The sequence below is a fragment of the Bidens hawaiensis genome, unplaced genomic scaffold (assembly GCF_021521415.1).
Source record: "Bidens hawaiensis isolate Kalapana, Puna unplaced genomic scaffold, B.hawaiensis_p1.1 tig00039962_1, whole genome shotgun sequence".
In the NCBI taxonomy this organism is placed as follows: domain Eukaryota; kingdom Viridiplantae; phylum Streptophyta; class Magnoliopsida; order Asterales; family Asteraceae; genus Bidens; species Bidens hawaiensis.
This window is the reverse complement of record NW_027505633.1, coordinates 129,635-137,920: the sequence shown is the minus strand read 5'-3', so window position 1 is coordinate 137,920 and position 8,286 is coordinate 129,635. Positions and strand designations below refer to the sequence as shown.

Genomic DNA, 8,286 nt, shown 5'->3' with positions numbered 1-8,286 from the left:
AGGATTTTAACAAGGCTTGGTCCGTATCAGTCAGGATCACACGCGGCTCCCTACAATCGCCGAGCATGTCTTTAAGTCATTCGAGGTCCCATGTGAAGTTTCACTGTTGTTCCCTGAAGATAACCGCGTGCGCAATACAGAAAGACTTTGATGTCTAAGTCACACCAACAAACTGAACAAACGACCACTTGTACATGTTGGTGTTGTACGTCATGTCAATCAAAAACAAATCTGGGAACGCACACCACACGGTATGCGACTTCTCATGACAGCAGAAAATATTCTCCGTCCTGTTGGTGGAAGGATTCTCCAATGTGTGAAAGGTGAACCCATGGGACACAAGAAAGTTTCTGTACCTACATTGGGTTTAACAAAAAATTACTAAATATTACAAATAATATATATTAAAAATAGTCTTACAAAATATTAAAAATAATAAAACAAAATAATATATAATAAAAATAGTCTTACAAAATAATATATATTAAAAATAGTTTTACAAAATAATAATACTCTTACAAAAAGTACCTGCAAGGGGGTGTCACCAATTTTATCTTGGCCATCAACGAGCTTCAAGATGTGGTATATGTCCTTATTAATACATTTGTTACCAGGAAACTGTTTCTTTAAGGCTGCCTTAATTTGAGTAGACCTTAGACCCTGCCTATGTAACGGCGCAACCATATCAACTTCCTCGTCGGTCATTTTCCGTAGAGCCGGGTTCCCCTCCTCAAACACAACGGGACCGTGGTTGTGCGTCTCTTTGACAACCTCTAACTTCCAACAATCACCTGCCGCGTTGTACCTCCCAATAAGTTTAAATGGACAACCCCTTTTAATACTCCCAGTATGCCTCACCCTGGCCTTGAGTTTTTGCCCCTCCTCGATTGCGTACAAGTTCAACACTTTTGTTCCTTGAACGTTGGACAGAGATAACACAACCATGCTCCCGTCCTGTCTTCTTAACCCAATCCACCAACTCATCAAGAGAATTAAAATACTGATATCAAGCAATGTAAATAAAGTATTATTTAGTAATGTGTTGAAAAAGAATAATAAGTTAAAAAAACATATGTCATACATTATCAGTTACATAGGAAAATGTCTCCTGGCATATGTAACGATCACCACCACCACCACCACCACCATCATCATCATCGTCGTCGTCGCCTCCTTCGACGTGAGCCTCTTGAATGCCATCAACGACGTTTCTCGTGACTGGTCGTGACACGTATGGTTGCTCTCCAAAAGGTAACTGGTACGAATTCTAGATTCCGTAATACGGATCGTCTGCATGTAACTGCTGCGAAGACTGACCATAAGGTTGTTCGGGTCTGGCATCGTGTATTTTCCTCCGGCCAGGAAGGGTGACTACCGTATATGACATACCCCTGATAAAATATAATGGCAACGTATAATATTTAAAAAATAACTGGCGCACTATTGTAATAAATAAATAACTAGAGTCTGGAAGTTCATTCAAATCTAGCAAACCCAACTTCTCCGGCTGATCGTTATATGCGTAGCCCGACTGCTCGTCGTTCCCGTCACCAAACAAAATATCATGCAACGACATTTTCTTTGTATATTTTAACAAATATTGAATCAATATATAAATATAGGACACCTTGGAGCCTTGAAGCCATTCATAATATATAAAGAAAGGGAGACGGTAGCCTTAAAATCAATTATTGAATCGATCCGTGGCGGATCGTGTATGAAGTCAAACTGATTTGATAGTCCGAGGTTGACGTGTACGAGATCTGTGGCGGATATGGTATAGACATAATAAGACAAAAAATTTTGACATAATAAGACAAAAGCAGTTGATCCATGGTGGATCACCCAATCCGTGGCGGATTGTGTGGGTGTTTTTAATTTAGGGTGATATCTCTAGTAGGGCCCTAAAACTAACCTTAAACTGAAATTTCAGTCTTAATTCTCAATTTACTGTTATACCCTTTTCTGTAATATCTATTTAACAGACCAAAAAGTTGTGCATGGACAACCTGCAATTTGTTGCGGGGGTGGGGGGCGGGGGGGTTGGGGGTTGTGCCAACGTTGATCATGCTCACGAGAATAAACAAACTATATGATTTCACACACGAACAAGAAGGCTTGCACAAATTATATATACGCATTTAATTATTGAGACTACAAACCAATGTTGTTGGAAATTCATTTATTAATTATTAGTTCCGTGTATATTTTTGATAGAATGAATATATTTATACTCAATTTGTCTCATTCTCGTCAACCTCATGTAAATATACAAATACAATCTTCTCTATTTGGGTGAAGATATTAACAATTTTTAATATTAAAATTTTAATTGAGTTGTACATCAGCATTTTGTACTCTATGTAGGTGATGTTATACGCTAAGTTGTGCATCAACATGTTGTACACTATGTAGGTGATGTTGTACACTAATTTCCACTACCTCTTTACTTCAGATTTGGCAAAACCAGGGTCTCCTCTGTTGGGTTCACTCATCAATTTGATTGAAACATACGAATTGCCGGAGCATACAAAGAGAGTGAATTTCCCCCTCAAGATGCCAGATGGACGGTGGAGACGGTATCCACCTGTTGTCGCGGCGATAGAGATGGTTTCCATTTTCGGCAAGACTTTCGGATTTCTTGCCTAATATGCCTTTGTTAACGATAATGGATTTTCGGGTTAAAACCTTTTGGATTTTTGGCAAACGTACGGCTACATTATGCTTTTGATAGGTGTTTTGGATTTCGAGTGCATGTGATTTTGACCATTGTTATTTGATATGCACTGTGTTTTTGAGTTTTGATTAGGCAAATGAACATCAGATGGAATTTGAGTATCTGTAAGGTCACCTTATGGGAAGAGGTAATTCTCCAATCCAACTGGTAGGTAATGTAAAATGCAAAATAGCCTACCATCACTTGCACCAAAGTCGGCGCCTACTCAGGTATGTGTAACCTATAAAAGTGTAAAGACGAACTGTAGTTGTTCAAAACAGGCCAAACCAATAGTTTTGACTACATTCATGTCAACTTAATTTTTATATATCCAGTGGTTTTGTGTTGAAGCTGGCAACCTGCAGCTGAGTTCAACCACAGTAACAACTACATGTTTTTTGTGCGTTTCTTATGAATGCGTAACAAAAATGGTTTTCGTGCATTTCTATTATACACGTTTTCTATCATCCCTTTTAGAGACCCGTTTTACTACTACAACAAGTTCTGGGTCATAACAACTTCACCTTCTTGCTTTAACAGGATCTGAACGTCAGCCGTTCGTCCCGGATCGCACATGTTAACTCGTTTACTGTAAAATTTATGCTTTCCTTACACTTTATGGTCTAAATTACTATCCTACTCAGTTTCATGGAAAATTAACCAACCTCAAACACTTAGACTTTTGATCAAAAGCGTACCTGTGTGGGTCCGATTCGCTACGGATCTGAGTCAACATGTGATCTAGACAGGTTTATTATTGTTTGGTGACGCCTGAACACGAAATATGTCTTCATTTATCTCGGATTTGGATATAGATTTGAAGGAGAGCGTTTGTGTGTGTGTTTGAGTGTGTGGAGGAAAATGTGAAAATGATGGTTTAAGGTTTTAGGAGGTTTAAGGGGTTTATATAGTATAAGCTCATTGACCTTAAGGCACACAACCATTCTCTTAACCCATCTTTTATTTTCGATGCCCACAACCCAACTTATTATTATTTAACTTAATTAAATGATAACACACCATTAAATAGACAAATTCTTTTATTTATTATTTCAAAAGTAAGGTGTTACATTCAGCGATTCACAATGGGCCGGGCTAATGCCGATGGCAAAGAAAATGTGATACTGAAAGCAACCATGGACTTTAAAGAGTTCGTGCAAAAAAGGGTTTTCACATATGGCGGCGTGGGATGTTGTTCGTGATTATCCATGTTGGGCCATTATTTCTCTAATGGTACCGATTCACAACCCACAAAAAGATTAAGGACAAATGAAACGAGGGACTACACGACGTCTTCATAAACCCAATTTCTTAACACCAATCCCGAAGATGAAACCGATCCACATGTTTTTGTTGAGCCCGAAAGACAATTTAGGAAGGGTAAGGGATCTTTCGCATCCTTGTCGAACAAAGACGAGCATCTAAACAAGATTTACAAGCTTAGCACGTTCAATGAAGTCAAATGCGACAAAAGAACCTGAATTCGAGAGGAGAAGCCCTGTCTTATGCAAGAGGATGTTCTGATAGTTTATGTGAAAACAACTAGCTATGGACGAAGAACAACAAACTAAATACATGAATTTCATCTTAACCTACCACTTCACAGATTCCGTTGAGATGCCGGGGACAATTCTTAACTGAAAGTGTCAAGTGGCAAAACGTTGGGATGACATTTCCAATACTAATTTATTTTTGTTGTTGAACCTTTTATTTTAATTTATTGTAATATTTTAATCTCCTGATTTATTTGAGAAATAATTTTTAGTTTACACATTGTTTGACATTAATTATATATAAAAATAGTTATTATTTTTGTATTTTGAAAATAAATCAAAAATGGGGAAAATTGGGAGGGAACAAAAAGAAACCAGGAAAAAGTGGAAAAATACCATCAAAAATTTCACGTAAATTAATAATATGTTTCAATAAACATATACCTCAATATCCATATATATAAGCAAATTAACATGATCGATCAACACTTTTATAATCTTTTACTGGCAACTCACATAAACGCTATCACTGTTCTTCAATTATGTTTGTTTTACAAGACTTGAACCCTTAACTCTTTAAAGAAAGGAAAAACCTTAATTCAAGCCAAAGCCCTTTAATGTGTACATTTGTGAACTTAAACACCAAAATTAGCATCTAACTCGTTAACCAAACCAATACTTGTTGGATCCAAGAATTGCTCCCTCTAGGAATGACCCTAAAGCATGCATTAATCTCGTCCACTACATTTGCAGAAATAACCAAATTCACATACAATTTAATTTTTAGCAAGCTAGTAACACTATATAGCACACATTTCTACATTTCTAAACACAAATTCAAATTTTTAACAATAAATTAACCAATTCAATAGCTAGCATATAGTCGATAGAAATTTTACTCAAAATACTTTGATTTTGACATTGTTTAATAATTTATGTGCACTAAATCACCAAAATTAGTCATGTTTGCAGTTGTTATAGCAAATTTTAACCTCAAAGTTTACATGAAAGTGGAAGACATTTGAGGTATGTTGTTTAATAAACACTATTTACTCATCTTACCCTTGATTATCACAGATAGCACAACTTAACAATGCCTACCCTGGCCCGTTTCGCTACCTCTGTCCTAGTTCAAATTATAGGGTCAGGTTTGAAACGTTAATCATGCATGGTGAAACTGAAACCATATCATATACTAAACTCGGTGGTGTCCCACAAAAGAAAAACACCAATAAAGACAAACATTTGAGATCTATTCACTTATCAAACAGACTTCATATTAACATATTCACTAATGTCTAATTAATATGCGGTGCTATGTCGATCTGTTAACGTAAACCGATTTCATCATCATAGAATTCATATTTCTTGTTCTAAGTATAAGTTGTTGCTAATTTTTGTGTTATTGGGTTAACTTGTCAATCGAGAAAATAACGTTACGTAGGGATTAAACGAGTTAGGTTACATGAGAGTGCGGGCTCGTTTAACACTAATGTTATTTGGGCTTTGTTATTAGTTTTATACTTGGGTTAAGTAATTATTTACTTGGGCAAGTGCAATGTTGCGTGGGCTTTTTATTAATATATATGGGCTCGTATGGGAACTGGTTTAGGTAGGATATTAATCGATGCTTTAATTCCTTGAGGCCGGCTCACTGATCGAACATATACAAAAACAAGAACACATAACATTTACTAGTTCTCTGGTTCTTCATCTATATAACATAAACAGTCAAAACTCTATTCTATTTACATAAATAAATCTTTCTCTTATCCGATAAATCATTGCATGTAACCCGCAAATAGGTTTATCTAAAAGTGATTCACGATTCAAATATTGATCCATTTGTCAATTTCTTCATCTACAATTGCATACAAGTTCTATGTTTGTTTTATTTGATTGATTTCTTGGGTTTTTAGACTACAAAATTTACAACATAAGTCGTATAGAACAGAATATGCAAAGGAATTATAATTAATTGATAGTTTATTGAATATCTTGATAAGATAATGAAGTAATGTTACAGACTTGATATATATAAATATATGTTTTGCAAAGAGGCAGTGAAAATAACCGTCTTAATAATAATAATAATAATAATAATAATAATAATAATAATAAGTGACATAATAATAATATATAAAGTTTACAGCAGTTGCTTCTGTTTAGCCCAAAGTAGTGTCGTCCACTTGAATCTTGCAAAGTGGGCAAGAATTGTTAACCCTTAACCACTTGTCCACACACTTCGTTGGAAAGAAGTGTGAACAAGGTAATTCCTTTACTTCATCATCATGTGCATACTTAACCAAGCATATGCAGCAAACCTGTTTTTAGACAAATAATTAAACAAGTAAGACTTTTTTTTTCTTTTTTTTTTTTTGTTATTTTACAGTGAGTAAACTCACGAAACAAAACACAGCTTGCTTTTTTTAAAGACTAGTTGTACACGCATCGTCTGACATCTAATCTCATACTGTTTCAAATGGTCATCTGGATATAGGTTAAACGGGCATATGACCACAGTTTTTCAAAGTTTGACCATTTGGTCAAACGGTCGTCCATATACTTGACAAACGGCCGTTCTAACAAAAACAATTCAAAGTTTGACCCTGATCTTTGGTTTGAATGGCCGTCCAGAAATAGTTAAAAATATTGTTCAGAGTTCAGAACAATAATTTCTAATTTTAAAGTTTTAACTTTTTTTTTGAGGTCAAAATGGCCATATGATAGTTTTGTGGACGGTCATTTGATGATGTTAAATCAATAGGGGTGGTGTAGCTATAGCCTGGCCCTTTAAAAAAATTATCGGTCAATAAATAACAGTTTGAAAACAACTGATTTAAAATTCAAAGAATTATCAAGGGTTTGGACTAGCTAACCGCATCTTCTCCGGATATGACCCGTTCACGATCAGTACCATCAGCTACAATCCCACCTTCATAAGCATCTGAGTTGTTTCCTTTATCATTTCTCTTATGTATTTTGAATTTGTAGGTAGGAAGAGACCTAATAGATTCTGCGGTAGCTCCTCCGTCTTCTTCAACAACTTCTCGGAAGCACAAAACCAACATCCAGCACATTGGCAAAATAGATGACCCTGTTATTTCAAATGTGATGAGAAACATAATGCATAGCCGGTTATTTCAAACCAAAATGAAAGAACAATGGCTATTGCACATACCCTTCCACCTTGAGAGCATAAGAAGCAGAAGGTCCATCATAATCCCAAAAGATCCAAACAAAACCAACGATAATCCAGACTGAAAGAAAACAATCCAGTAACATTTTGAAGCGCTCAACATATACCTGCACTCTGTGAAACAAAAAGCAGGTATTTTCTTTCATCATTTACGTAAATATGTATTATAAAATCACAAAAGGAAGAAAAAATAAAGTTACAGCTAGCCATATATACTTTGTTGATGTGCCATTAGTGTTAGGAATGTACCCTCGAAAAACAGCCGTAAGCCGCTGTTCCAGACTTAAAGGTGGATTACGGATTTTATAAAGCCAAATAAGAACAGGAAGTGTTGCGACACATCCGAAGGCATAACCACTAACCCAAGTGATTAGAAATCGAGCATGAGGAAGTTCATGCCTTGATAAATATAAAACAGCTATGGCTGCTATAATTTGGCACACTGTAATTACCAAAGCAGTTAATATGAGACTGTTACTACCCCCTCTAGCTGATGATGTATTTGTTGAATCGGTAGTAGAAAAAGAGGAAGGAGCTTGATTCATGTTTGTTACGTCAATCGTAACATCAATCGTTACATCAATCGCATGCTGTGATTCCATTAGTATTGAAACCTAGAATTCCAACATAATTAATGTGATATTATGCTATATGACATCACAACATATATATTCTAGCATGGTTCAATGCATAAGTAAAATAAAAGAAATATTTTCTCAAAATTTTGAAATTCAAGATTCAACATCAAATATATATATAATGAGACTATTTAATTAAGCTAAACATTTAACCAATCTTAAAAGCCATGTAGATTTAGAATAAACATCCCCAAGATCTAGCTAAGTTGATCTAAAGACATCTAAAAAAATCAAGATTAA

The 8,286-nt window shown here is 35.5% G+C and overlaps 1 pseudogene; it reads right to left on the bottom strand.

Moving 5' to 3' along the window:
* Positions 1-1,267: 1,267 nt before the first annotated feature.
* LOC143614381 (E3 ubiquitin-protein ligase At4g11680-like) lies at positions 1,268-8,010 on the bottom strand (annotated as a pseudogene).
* Between the last annotated feature and the right edge of the window lie 276 nt (positions 8,011-8,286).